Source organism: Pelophylax lessonae, assembly GCF_965119305.1.
Source record: "Pelophylax lessonae genome assembly, chromosome: 10".
In the NCBI taxonomy this organism is placed as follows: domain Eukaryota; kingdom Metazoa; phylum Chordata; class Amphibia; order Anura; family Ranidae; genus Pelophylax; species Pelophylax lessonae.
This window is the reverse complement of record NC_138777.1, coordinates 147899835-147913109: the sequence shown is the minus strand read 5'-3', so window position 1 is coordinate 147913109 and position 13275 is coordinate 147899835. Positions and strand designations below refer to the sequence as shown.

General features: G+C 44.9%; 1 protein-coding gene across 3 annotated transcripts in view; it reads left to right on the top strand.

Annotated features, from left to right (window-relative positions):
* CNIH2 (cornichon family AMPA receptor auxiliary protein 2) overlaps window positions 1-13275 on the top strand; it is a 266126-nt gene that overhangs the window by 113958 nt on the left and 138893 nt on the right. The window lies entirely within an intron of this gene.

The window sequence follows — 13275 nt, the reverse complement described above, 5'->3', positions numbered from 1 at the left end:
TGAAAACTGAATGTATGCAAAACTGTAAATAAAAACAATTTACTCTAAAAATCCAGAGGTTACCATTTTTCACTTACAGCTTTCAGAATTTGAAATGTCCCCTAGGCACATTTCACACTGGTGCGATGTGGGAAACCCTGCGAATCCCGCATTGCACCTGACTCATCAGCAGTTCATTCTGCCCTCTGAACTGCTGCGAGTGTCATCACACCCCTAGATCGGTTTGCAGATCGCAGTGCGAACTGTGATTTTGGACAGGAATCGTATTGCATTGGTGTGAACACCCATGCGATCCAATTCTGGTGCGGACAAAAAAAAGGGTCCTGCACGAGTTTGGTCTGAATGCGATGCAAATTCAACCATACAGTTTGCATGGCTGAATTTGCATCGCAGAGACACTGCATTTGATCTGCACAGCAATGCGGTGCGAATCACAAGCGATGTCTGGCATCGCACCAGTTTGAACTGGCCCTCAAACCAGACATTTTCTGAAAGCACATGACCTGTAGAATAAAAAAAGTGCTACAGATTTTTTGCCCCCCGCAATAATTGCGCAAATGTTCATCATATAACTATTTTCACTATAAATACACTAATATCATTATTAGTGCACATAAACACAAAATAACTTGCAAAATTCCTGCTAAATTATTATTATTATTATTATTATACAGGATTTATATAGCGCCAACAGTTTGCGCAGCGCTTTACAATTTGAGGGAAGACAATACAGTTACAATACAGTTCAGAACAGGAGGAAATAGAGGGCCCTGCTCGTTAGAGCTTACAATCTGGAAGGGAGGGTAAAGTGAAACAAAAAGGCAATAACCGGGGGGGATGGGTTGATGGAGAAAATGGAGGTACATTTATTAGGGGCTGGTAGGATAGGCTTCTTTGAAAAGGAGGGTTTTCAGAGATCGCCTAAAAGCTAAAAGGGTGGGAGATAATCGCACAGATAGGGGTAAGGAGTTCCATAGGATTGGAGAGGTTCTGGAAAAGTCCTGGAGGCGAGCATGGGAGGAGGTGACGAGGGGGCTATAGAGCAGGAGGTTTTGAGAGGAACGAAGAGAGCGATTAGGTTGGTATTTTGAGACGAGGCTGGTGATGTAGCTAGGGGCTAAGCTGTGGATTGCTTTGTAAGATGTTGTAAGTATTTTGAATTTAATTTGTTGGGTGAGCGGAAGCCAGTGGAGGGCTTGACAGAGAGGAGCAGCGGACACTGAGCGATTGGTAAGGTGGATGAGTCTGGCGGCAGCATTCATGATGGATTGAAGGGGGGATAGCCTGTTTAGAGGTATGCCAATGAGAAGGGAGTTGTAGTAGTCGAGGCGCGAGATGACCAGGGAGTGAACTAAGAGCTTTGTTGTGTCTTTGGTTAGAAAGGGGCGTATTTTGGAGATGTTGCGGAGGCTGAGGCGGCAAGATTTGGACAGCGATTGGATGTGGGGTTTGAAGGAGAGTTCAGAGTCCAGGACAACACCTAAGACCTTGGCATGCGGGGATGGGCTGATAGTAATGCCATCGATATTGACAGAGAAATCAGGGGAAGGGGCACGTGGTGGAGGAAAAATTATAAGCTCGGTTTTGGATGGATTTAGTTTGAGGAAGTGGTGGGACATCCAGACTGATATATCTGATAGTAAATTAGTGATACGTGAGGAGACTGAGGGAGAGAGCTGAGGGGTGGATAGATAAATTTGGGTATTGTCAGCGTAGAGATGTATTGGAAGCCGTGGGATGCTATCAACTGACCCAGAGAGGAGGTGTAGAATGAAAATAGGAGTGGTCCAAGAACAGAGCCTTGGGGGACCCCAACAGAGAAGGGAAGAGGAGAGGAGGAAGTAGAATTGTACGCAACGCTAAAGGTGCGGTTGGATAAGTAGGAAGAGAACCAGTTAAGAGTAGAGTCACAGAGACCAAAGGCATGGAGTTTTTTGAGGAGGAGGGGGTGGTCAACCGTATCAAAGGCAGCAGAAAGGTCCAGCAATAGGAGTACAGAATAGTGTCCATTGGTTTTGGCCGTTAGTAGATCGTTTGTCAGTTTTAGGAGAGCAGTTTCAGTGGAGTGTTGAGGCCGAAATCCAGACTGAAGGGGATCAAGGAGGCTATTCTCGGCAAGGTGGTCGCACAGTCGGTTGTAGACTAGACGTTCGAGGAGTTTGCTTCAATTGATTTTTATTTTGGTTTTCACAAAAAGGAAACAAACATATGGGAAACATAATAGGTTAACGTAAAGTAATAATAGGAGAAAAGGGAGAAAGAGAAAAAAAAAAAAAAAGAGAAAAAGGGAAAGAAAGAAAAGAGAAAATATTGATATAATATGTTGATTACAGTACATTATGACATTATATATAGCAAGAACAGGAGACAAAGAAGTCCAATACTGTATACATTCAAGACCCAGTAGACTACCTAAGAAGTATATAGGAAATATATAGGAGATACCCAGAAAAATGCCAAGAAAGATACCAGAGGAAGCACCATCATGCTCTGAGTCACACCATCCACCGGCCTCAATTCTTCCGTTAGACACTGTGAAAGTAGGGGCTTTGTTGCCAGAGAAGCCAAGCTGTATGAAATTTATTACTGCGAAACACTGAATAGGCATATGCCTTTTCCAAAGAATAGTGTTGGTTAACTAAACCTATTACCTCTATATGGGAAGGGGCTATAGGTTGTTTCCAACATCTAGCAATTACCGTTTTAGCTGCTATTAGTATATGTATAAATACTGTTCTGATATCAAATGGTATATTTTCAATACCCAAAAATAGTAGCGCTATTGCGGGTTCAGGTTTGATCAGTATGCCCGAAACTTCAGAGAGTACTTCAAAGATTTTCCTCCAAAAACTAATAAGGCCTTTACAGGACCAGAATATATGAAAAATTGTGCCAGTTTGGTCGCACTCACGCCAGCACAATGGATCATATTTAGGGTATATTAAGGACAGGCGGTAGAGGGTCAGGTACCATCTAGTAACGATTTTCTGGAATTGTTCCCAGTGTGTTACACATTGTGTTACTTTATAAGACATTCGTATCGCCCATCTCCATTGCTCATTGGAGAAGGACAAACCGAGGTCTCTTTCCCATTTCATCATGTAGGATGATTTAAAAAAGGTGAGTTTCTGCTGTAGTTGATTATAAAACACTGATATCCCTTTAAGCTTGGAATTTGGGTCTGTAAGATATTTCCAAAGTGGTTGAGGAATTTCAAGTTTAGGGAGTGGGTGTTTAGATATGAAGCTCACTATACTAATGTAAGCAAAAACAGCCTGGGGGGTGAGTGAAAATTCTCGTTGGAGGGCTGCAAAGGACTTAATAGTATTATTTTGGTATAGTTGTGTTACTGTGTCAATACCTGCTGCCACCAATTTGTTAATATGGACATTAGGGAGCAAAATGCACATTGTCGATAGGGGTATGGGAACTGATATGTTATTTGGCTGTGATTGTAACTGTAATTGAGCAATTAGATGACGCCAGGACTGTAAAGAAGCTCTTATTGTTAACGGGAGGGTCTGAATTGTTATAGGTTTCCACATGTCTGCCAAAAGTAATGTATATAAATCCTGTGAGTTAGATAGTGCGGCTTCAATCGGAAGCCACGGAAGAGATATTTTATGGGTTCTATGGGTAAACCAATACTGTAAAGGAGCCAAACGAGATGCATGGTAATAGTCCTCAAGGCTTGGTAGTCCCAATCCACCAACTGATTTGTGTCGTATCATATGTAAATATGCACACCTTGCACCTTTCCCCTGCCAAACGAAGGTGCGCAGGAGTTTGTTGAGCGAGTTAATATAGTGTTTAGGAATATGGGTCGGAAGGGCACGAAAAATATACACTATCTTGGGGAGGCACGTCATTTTAAATGCAGCTATTCTTCCAGCCCATGATAGTTCTGTCTTCTTTAGTTTATTAGTATCATTGGAAATAAAAGTTATCAATGATCGCAGGTTAAGTGTCTGTAGCCCTGAGGTTGGAAATGTCAAAGTTATACCCAAATATTGCAAAACTTGGGGGGTCCATGTGTAAGGTAAGTTTTGCTTAAGATGGTTAAGTGCGTGGCCCTGTATACCCATATTTAGGATGACTGATTTATCAAAATTAACCTTATAGTAGGAAATATTACTAAATGTCTGCAAAGTATCATGGACAGCAGGTAAGGACACGATGGGGTTCGTCAGGCTCAAAATTATGTCATCCGCGAAAAGCGTGATGGTATGTTGTAGGTGCTGAATTTTAAAGCCAGAGACCCTAGAATTTTGTCTTAACGTTTCCGCCAAGGGCTCGATCAATAAGTTAAATATCAGAGGGGAAAGTGGGCAGCCCTGGCGCGTGCCATTTAATATTGGAAAAGTTTTAGATAGGGTGCCCGCAGAGAGCACTCTAGCGGTTGGAGATGTATATAAGCTCATAATAGCCGAAAGGATCGGTCCAAAAAAACCAAACTTTCCCAATACTGCCCTCATATACCCCCAATGGACGCGATCAAACGCCTTCTCTGCATCTATAGATAAGAGCAGAGAAGGCGTTTTGGTGCGCTCTGCCTGATGGAGCAGGTTAATAACTCGACTTGTAGCGTCAGGGGCCTGTCTCCCCTTGACGAACCCCATCTGGTCCTCCTTTATCAAAGTAGGTAGAATTAATGCGATCCTATTAGCTATAAGTTTAGCGTATAACTTAATATCACTGTTCAAGAGAGATATCGGCCTATAGCCAGCAGGATCAGAAGGAGATTTACCAACTTTAGGGATTGTAATTATATTAGCTTGTAACATTTCAGTGGGTAATGTACCCAGCTTAACCGTACTTGAGAAAAGATTCAACAGGTGGGGTGCTAGTTGATCTTGCAAGGACCTGAGATATTCATTTGTAAATCCATCAGGGTCTGGAGACTTATTTAGGGGCATGGTTGCAAGTGTATCAGTCACTTCTTTGATAGTGAATGGTCTATTTAGTTGTGTTAATGTGTCAGTCGGCAAGGTCGGAAAATGAAGGTTATGTAAGAAATCGCGGATGGATGCGTCCGTCGGTTGAGGGGTGTCTTTGTCTAGCTTAAGACTATATAGGGTGCTGTAGTAATCAGCGAATGCATCCGCTATCTCTTGTGGGTGTAAGTGTTTGTTGCCTGTATGTGGATGCACAATGCCTTCAATCCTGGTTTTAACTCTCTTCGTCTTAATCCTAGATGACAGAAATTTTCCTGCTTTATTATGTGCAGAGTAATACTGCATGTGAAGGTGTGCTAGCATGTTTTCATGACGTTCCAACAAGAGTCTTCTAAGGTCAACACGAAGGGAACCCAGTCTGGAAGCATTGGATAAAGAAGGGGTCTTTTTATTCGCAGTGTCCAAGACTTGGATATCGCGAATAAGATCTTCCATTTTGCGATTGAACCTCCTCCTCAGCTTAGCCCCTAGCTGAATGAGAAGTCCTCTCGCAAAGGCCTTATGTGTGATCCACAGCATTGCCGGATCTATATCCGGTGTATTGTTGATAGAAAAGAATTCTTCCATCTGGGCTTTCAAAGATTTAAGAGACTCAGGGTCTAATAAAATGGAATTGTTACATCGCCATATAAATGTAGTAGGGGAGACAGGGCGGTGGGACAATGACATGTGAATTGCAGCGTGGTCTGACCATGTTATGGGAGAAATAGATGTGTGAGTGACATACAATAGTGTTTGTATGTCAACTAGGAACATGTCAATTCTACTGTAGGAGTTATGGCTCACAGAGAAGTAGGAGTAATCCCTCTCCTCTGCGTGCTGGTAACACCACACATCATGGAGCCCCTCAGCATGGATGAATGTAGCCAAAGAGGGAGCCGAGGATCTTCCTTTAGATGAAGCATCCATACCGTGGTTTGCCACCATGTTAAAATCTCCACAAACAATTAATCTTCCTGATTTAAGTTTATTAATTTTTACCCACAGTTTATGGAAAAACCTCAATTGGTGCGTGTTGGGCGCATACACATTTACTATGGTGTATAAACTATTATCGATAGTGCAGTTAAGTATAATATAGCGACCTTCTGTGTCCAATACCACCCTATTGGAGGTGAAGGACACTGAATCTCTAATTGCCACCAAGACTCCTCTTTTTTTTTTCCCCTGCTGAGGATTGAAAAATGTGCGGGTAATCCTTGTGGGAGCATCTCGGGCTATGGTCAAGTTGAAAATGTGTCTCTTGGATAGCGAGAATATCTGCCCTATGAGAGCATGCTTCCTTTCACATGGAGTACCTCTTAACAGGATGATTCAACCCTCTGACATTCAAAGATAATAATTGTAGAGACATAATAGTACATTCTGTTTTGGAACATGGGTTGTAGATATATATTAGAAGAATAGTACCTTAGATGTGTATTAAATTTGATAGCCTCTGGGCAATGCCAAATTGCAATTGAGGTGGTTCGGTCCGCATAGGACAAAAGGTAAGAAAAAAAATACCGTTCGTCCGGTCTTAAGTGCCGGTCTGAAGGGTAGACCAGAGCACGATGGTGCCTCATATCGATCGTGGCATACAACTTCGCATAATCCTCGTAAACCTGTTCTGCAAAAGAAAGCAAAAGGGAGTAAGAGGAGAAAAAAAAAAGGGAAAGAAAGAAAAACCAACATGTAAGCATACAAACTGTCATACAGGCAAACACTACATATATAAAAAAAAACAAGGCCCAAACAGACCAAGTGCGCAGCTGTAGCTGCATCTTCAATGGGAGAAAAAATAAGCACGATGTAGAGTGCTATTCAAAAAGGAAAAAGAAAAAAACACGATGTAAGGTGTTTATTCAAAGACAGGGAGTCTCCCTCCGTCCAGCTCAAAAGAAAGAAAAAAAGAATGGTAGTCCTCATTTATGACGAGTAGATCTGGAAGAGCGATTGGCTACTTGCCAATCAGGTTGTAAATGTTGTGGTTTCTGATCGTCGCTGTCTTCCGGCAAATCGATTTTATCCGGGAGGATGTTCCATTGGCGAAGGCTTCTTAGCCCTTGTTCCTTAGTAGTAATCTGAAAAGTTGATCCTAAATGGGTCACACATAGCTTAGCTGGGTGTTTCCACTTGTACAATATTTTATTGTCACGAAGAGCTTTAGTAATTGTATTAAGATTGCGCCTCAATTGGAGGGTGTGCTGGGAGTAATCAGGTAGGATGTGAAGTGACGCGGCCTGATCAGGAAGATGATCCTTTTTCCTAAAGGTATCCATGATTTTTTCTTTCACTAAAAAAAAGTGAATTCTCACCAATACATCCCTGGGGATCTCTTGGGATAAAAAAGAGGGTTTCAGGATGCGATGTACCCTATCTATGGTAAGATCAGAGTCCGTGAGATCAGGCATGACTTTGGAGAAGAGATCGTATACAAACCCTGATAGTTGAGACGTTTGTATAGATTCAGGGATTCCCCTTATCTTGAGATTATTTCGCCTCGATCTATCCTCCAAGTCTGCTATTTTAGTTTGCAGGCGCAGTATGTCTTCTTGTTGTGAGAGGTGAGAGTCAATTAAAGCGTTGTGAGACTCGACAAACTCTCCCATTTTTGTCTCAACTACATCTCCCATCTGGTGCAGTTCTTTCTGATAATACTGAATTGATGTTAAAATGTTGTTTTGCATAGATGTGGGAAATATTGATAACATTTCCTTCAGTGTCGTATCTGATACTGGTTGGCCTGTAGTTGGGAGATGTATGAAGGGATCTGGTTGTGGTGTAAAAGCCCAATCACCCTGTGGTTTTATGACACTACTGCGCATCTCCATAGATGAGTTGCTATACTGGTGGGTACCTTTAGTAAGAAGCTGGGTGTCTTCTTGTTGCGCTTCCTCCTCCCTCCTTGGCTTAGATTTTGCAGGGCTCTGCATTGAGGGTGATGCAAGGGAAGAATCTGTTGAGCGTGCTACTCTCATAGGTGAACTGTCTGCCGGCTGCTGGGCTGTTGTGTGTCCTGCCTCTGGTGTCATCTCTAAAGGGCGAGATGGTTGTGAGCCGTGAGCGCCCCTGCCACCATTTTGGCGGAGTCCCGCCGCTGTTTGCGGTGCCTGCGGGTAAAACTCAGATAGTTTGCGTAATTTCACGGCGGTTATTTTCCGTCTAGGCATGGCAAACAAGCCCAAGAGGCCACCTCCGGTATATGATCTCTGTATATGGTGGACTGCTGGCTACAGAGGAATAGGTAGGTAGGTAGGTAGGTGGGTCAATTTCCTCAATGTCCAGCCACTCTGTGCAGACCGGTATGCAGCAAAAGCGAATGTGTGACCAAAGCGAGTCTCTCACGACAGGGCAGTGTATGGAGAAGACAAAGCTCCCTATATGTCTTCTGATGACCCCCTAATATCTGTGAGTGATTTGCTGCCTTCGGTAGTGTAACCTTAGTATATCTGTTACTGTGAAGCAGACTCAGTATATGCCCTTTGTACAAGGCTGCCGTTCACTGCGGGGGAGTGAGGTAAGTCAGGACTAACCCTGCCTGTCTATCTCCGACTCCGGGATGTCCCCGTGATGTCTCCCAATGACAGCCGCTCTGCGCTCTACGCTCCACACTCCGCTCAGTAGGCTCGGCAGGCAGGCTGGAGCGTAGCTGGGATGGGGCTGCAGCGAGGCTGGAGCGTGACTGAAACGAGGCTCCCGCGGCGGGCTCCTGCGGCGGGCTCGTACGAGACGGCACAAGGTGGTGACCAAGACACCCGACCCACCCGATCCACCCTCCAATGCCCGAGGCGCCCAGGAGCAGAGGGAGCAGCGAGAGGCAGCCGGTGGCAACCAGCGGCGAGGCAGTCGACAAGGCAGTCGGCGGCAGACAACGGACAGACAGCCGGCGGCAAGGCAGGTGAGGCTAGGCACTTAGGCAGCACTTAGGCTGAGTTCCATCTCGCCGTGTCGGGCTAGGCACTTAGGCAGCACTTAAGCTGGACTCCGTCTCGCCGTGTCGGGCTGGGCTCTATCTCGCCTGTAGCTGTGGAAGAGCCGACGGAGTGAAGAGCTCCCTGTTCACGCGGCCATCTTGGACCGCCCCCTCGACGTTCAAAGGAGTTTGGATGAAAAGGGGAGCAAGGAAATAGGACATAGGTTGTTCAGATCGGTTGGGTCCAGTGAGGGCTTTTTAAGTATGGGGCTGACTAGTGCATGTTTTAGAGAGTTGGGGAAGATGCCAGAAGAGAGGGAGAGATTGAAGATGTGGGTTAGAGAGCATAGAATAGGGCCAGAAGGTGAACGTAGCATTTGCGAGGGAACAGGATCCAGAGGCAGGTGGTTAAGTGGACGTTAGCAAGTAGATTAGCAACCTCATCTGTAGTGGCGGGGTTGAATGAGGGAAGTAAAGATTGCACCTGTGGGCATGAAACATAAGGCATGGAAGGTATCTGAACAGCAACAATCTCCTTACGAATTGTATCAATCTTCTGTTTGAAGTGGTTAGCAATCTCCTGGGCAGTGAGTGAGTCAGTGGGAGGGGGTAGTGGCGGACGGAGTAGAGAGTTAAAGGTATCAAAGAGTTGCGGGGGGCATGATGACAGGCTGTTAATGAGAGTGATAAAATAGGTCTGTTTGGCAGTGTGGAGACTGGAATTGTATTTTTGGAGGGCAGATTTATATTGGTTGAAATCCTTCTGAGACCGAGTCTTACGCCATAGGCGCTCAAGAGCACGGCTATGCTTTTTCAGATTTCTAGTGTTATCTGTTTGCCAAGGTTGAAGGGGTCGGGGCCTGATTTGGTGTGTGGTGAGGGGGGCCAGTGTGTCCAGGGAGGCTAAGAGTGAAGCTTTGTAGACAGAAGTGGCTAGTTTGGTGCAGGACAGGGGTGCTATTTTGTCATAGAGGTGGTCGGTAGCAGAGTACAGAAGAGAAGGGTTGAGATGGCGTAGGTTTCTGCGGGTAACTGTACGGTAGCTGGAGGGAGAGGAGGTGGAGGAGAGGGAGAGAGTGAAACTAATAAGGTAGTGATCAGAGAGAGGGAAAGGATTGTTTGAAAGGTTGTGTGGAGTGCATAGGTGGGAGAAAACAAGGTCAAGGATATTGCCTTCAGAGTGAGTAGAAGCATGTATCCATTGCTTCAGGTCAAAGGAGGAGGTTAGATTGAGAAGTTTGGAAGTGGTAGGAGTGTTAGTATTTATAGGGATGTTGAAGTCGCCGAGAATAAATTACTACTAAAGCATCATTCACATGTGTCATACTAAAGTCTATGCCCATGGAGAGCCATGTTTACCCGCACAGGGATGCACAGGTGTTCCGTGCATCCCTGTACAGGCAGTCCCATTTATGTCAATTATCCCAGGCTGCACAGGCATAACTGCTGTTCCCAATCCTCCAACATCCATGTGGATGTGGGTGCACGACCCTGAATGCAGACAGTGTGAACTAAGGGACATGCATGCGGACCTACATGGATGTCAAATTGGGAGCGACGGCTCTGTGCAGTTGCTACATCCCAAATTACATTAATGGGACTGTCTGCACAGGGATGCATGGAACACTCTGTATGCCCTGTGTAAACAAGGGCTTAGGCCACTTTCACACAAGCAGATCAGGTCTTCCTCTCTGTTTTTCAAGTGGGCCAAATCGGACCACTGATTGTTTTCCATGGAGAGGCTGATGTAAATGGACATGTATCTGTTTACACCTGCCTGCATCCGATCCGATCTGGTCCACTAAAAACAGATGGATGGGAATCCCATCCCCCATCCATCTAGCAGATCGGATCAGATGGAAATGGACTGGTGGCCCATTTCCATCAGGCCGCCCCATAGCATCTGTTTACACCTGCCTGCATCCGATCCGATCTGGTCCACTAAAAACAGATGGATGGGAATCCCATCCCCCATCCATCTAGCAGATCGGATCAGATGGAAATGGACTGGTGGCCCATTTCCATCAGGCCGCCCCATAGCGAACAGCGGGCTGTGACCGTGTCTGTTCTATATACAGTAAAACCTTGGTTTGAGAGTAACTTGGTTTGAGAGCGCTTTGCAAGACAAGCAAATTTTTTAAATAAATTTTGACTTGATATACAAGCGATGTTTTGATATACAAGTAGCGTCATATATAAAAAAGAAGAGAGGAGCCTCTAAAGTGTAGCAATATGGTTACATTTAATGAAGGTACACCATTTAGCAACTCACATGGTTGATGAATAAAACAGGCACATCTAAGGATGCAGGCATCTAGGGTAAAGCTGTCCACATAGACCATCCTCTGCACAGCCATCTTCATCACACCCTTCCCCGCTGCACTCCACGAGCGATTCAAAGCCTCACTTTCAGATCACTCTACTGCAGGCTATTTTTTCATGATTGCAGACTGACAGTGGTGAGAGCCGGTGGTTCAGAAGATGGTCTATGTGGACAGCTTTACCCCGGATCCCTGCCTTAGGTGTGCCTATTTTAATCATCAACCATGTGAGTTGCTAAATGTTGAACCTTCATTAAATGTACAAAGAAATATACCCCAGCTATGTGAAAACTTAGAAGTGGTTTGCCAACATCCCTGGACTGAACAAGCAAAAATTAGGGGGTCCCCCTAGGGTGTGGGACTTTAACGGCAAACACACTTCCACAGATATGTAAAAGTAAAAATATTTTTATTAACAAGTTTAAAATAGATCTCAATGGATCAGAGGTATTACATAAATGATATAGAAAACAACAAAGGAGGTATGGTAACACAAATAATTTGAAAGAAATAATGATGCATATACTCAAAGGTATATGTTGGTTTCTTGAAGGAAATCCTCCCATCCGACGCGTTTCAGGCACGCAGGCCTTTCTTCAGGGGTCTGGGAAGTGGGGAGGTTTTGTGATTTCCTGCATAACATAGTAGATATTGTATAAATTGATTGCATAAAAAATTGTGTCAGTTTCAGTATATTTCAAATATTAAATGTTATACCTGTAGAAGAAATCTGGATATAAAAGTTTCGTACCTGTAGTTTGCTGGAAATGTGACAAGAGAGTCACTGCTGATAAGAGTAAGAGAAAAGAGGGGTTCCGCTGTGCTGAGTGCCGAAGTATGCACCCCTGGGTCCCTGAGGGTGTGAATCTTCACCAATGTGGCTCCAGCGAGGATGCCTAAGGGGAGGCTGCACGTGTCTCTGTGTGAACGTATATGTAGGAGAATAAAATTATTTGAAGATGTATTTACAAAGGATGACTGATCTGCTCTTAGGGTAGGTGTAGAAGTAAGGGGAGAGGTACCTTGTAATAAATGTATTGACGCTTCTGGTTGAAGAGGATGTGCCTGTTGTGTTGAAGATCACGGGGTAGGGGATGTTGTAAGTTGGTAGAGTCCGCTGAAAAATATATATTATATATATATATATATATACACATATGTGTGTCCTGTTATATGTTGAGGTTGGCTCGTACAGCATTCTATCAAGGAGAGTGTTTGTTTAATACTCATACCTTAGTCTATTTGTTACGTAAAGATTTCCTGACCAGGAGTCATATTGCTGCTTCTCAGTAATTAGCAGAATTTTGTTGTCCCTAGATAAATGTTGGAATTTTAAGGCACGTCAGGTTTAAAAGATAGGATGTAACAAGTATTCATAATTATAAATACTGATTTAAATATACCTAAATAGAGTGAGTCAATCCATGTTTAGGTTCTCTCCTCTAGGTTGTTTGAGAGGTGCATCTGGGAACCAGAGAATGGCATATAAGTTACACATAGTGGGCAAGTAAAGGGTGAAAGGGTGGAGATAAACTAAAATACATTAGATCCAGCTGGTGAATTACCTGGTGATGTTGCAATAGCAAGAGTTATTCAGGAGTCGATTGCCCTGTAAGGTGCCTAAAATGACATGTTTTATCCCCATTAGGATTAACCAGTAGTAAAATGGTAGAAGTAGCTTATAGGGGGGTCCCCGGTGGTTACCTTGTATGTGGCAGGTTGTGTGTGCAGTCCTCGGCGGCGGATGCTGTGTCTGGCATCCGCCGCCGTTTAAATGCCCATGAAGGACGCCGGAGCATGCGCAGTGCGAGCCGCGTGCACGCTTCGGCGTCATCTGTGCAGCCAATGGCATCCCCCGCCGATGGAACGCAGGACACGCCCCCGGATGCGGAAGTGCGGCCTGCGTTTCAACGGCACCGACGCAGTAATTGGTCCCCAAACTGCGGGCGGGGCCAGTGGATTCGGCCGTCATCCGCAGGAGGGGCCAAGGAGCGGGGGGGCCCGTAACATGGTCACGTCTCCCCCCGGGTGCGCCGGGTGGGGTCACAAGGGAAAGATCAGCCCCAGGGGATGGAAGAAAAGAAGAAGGGGGCGGGGTCGGCTG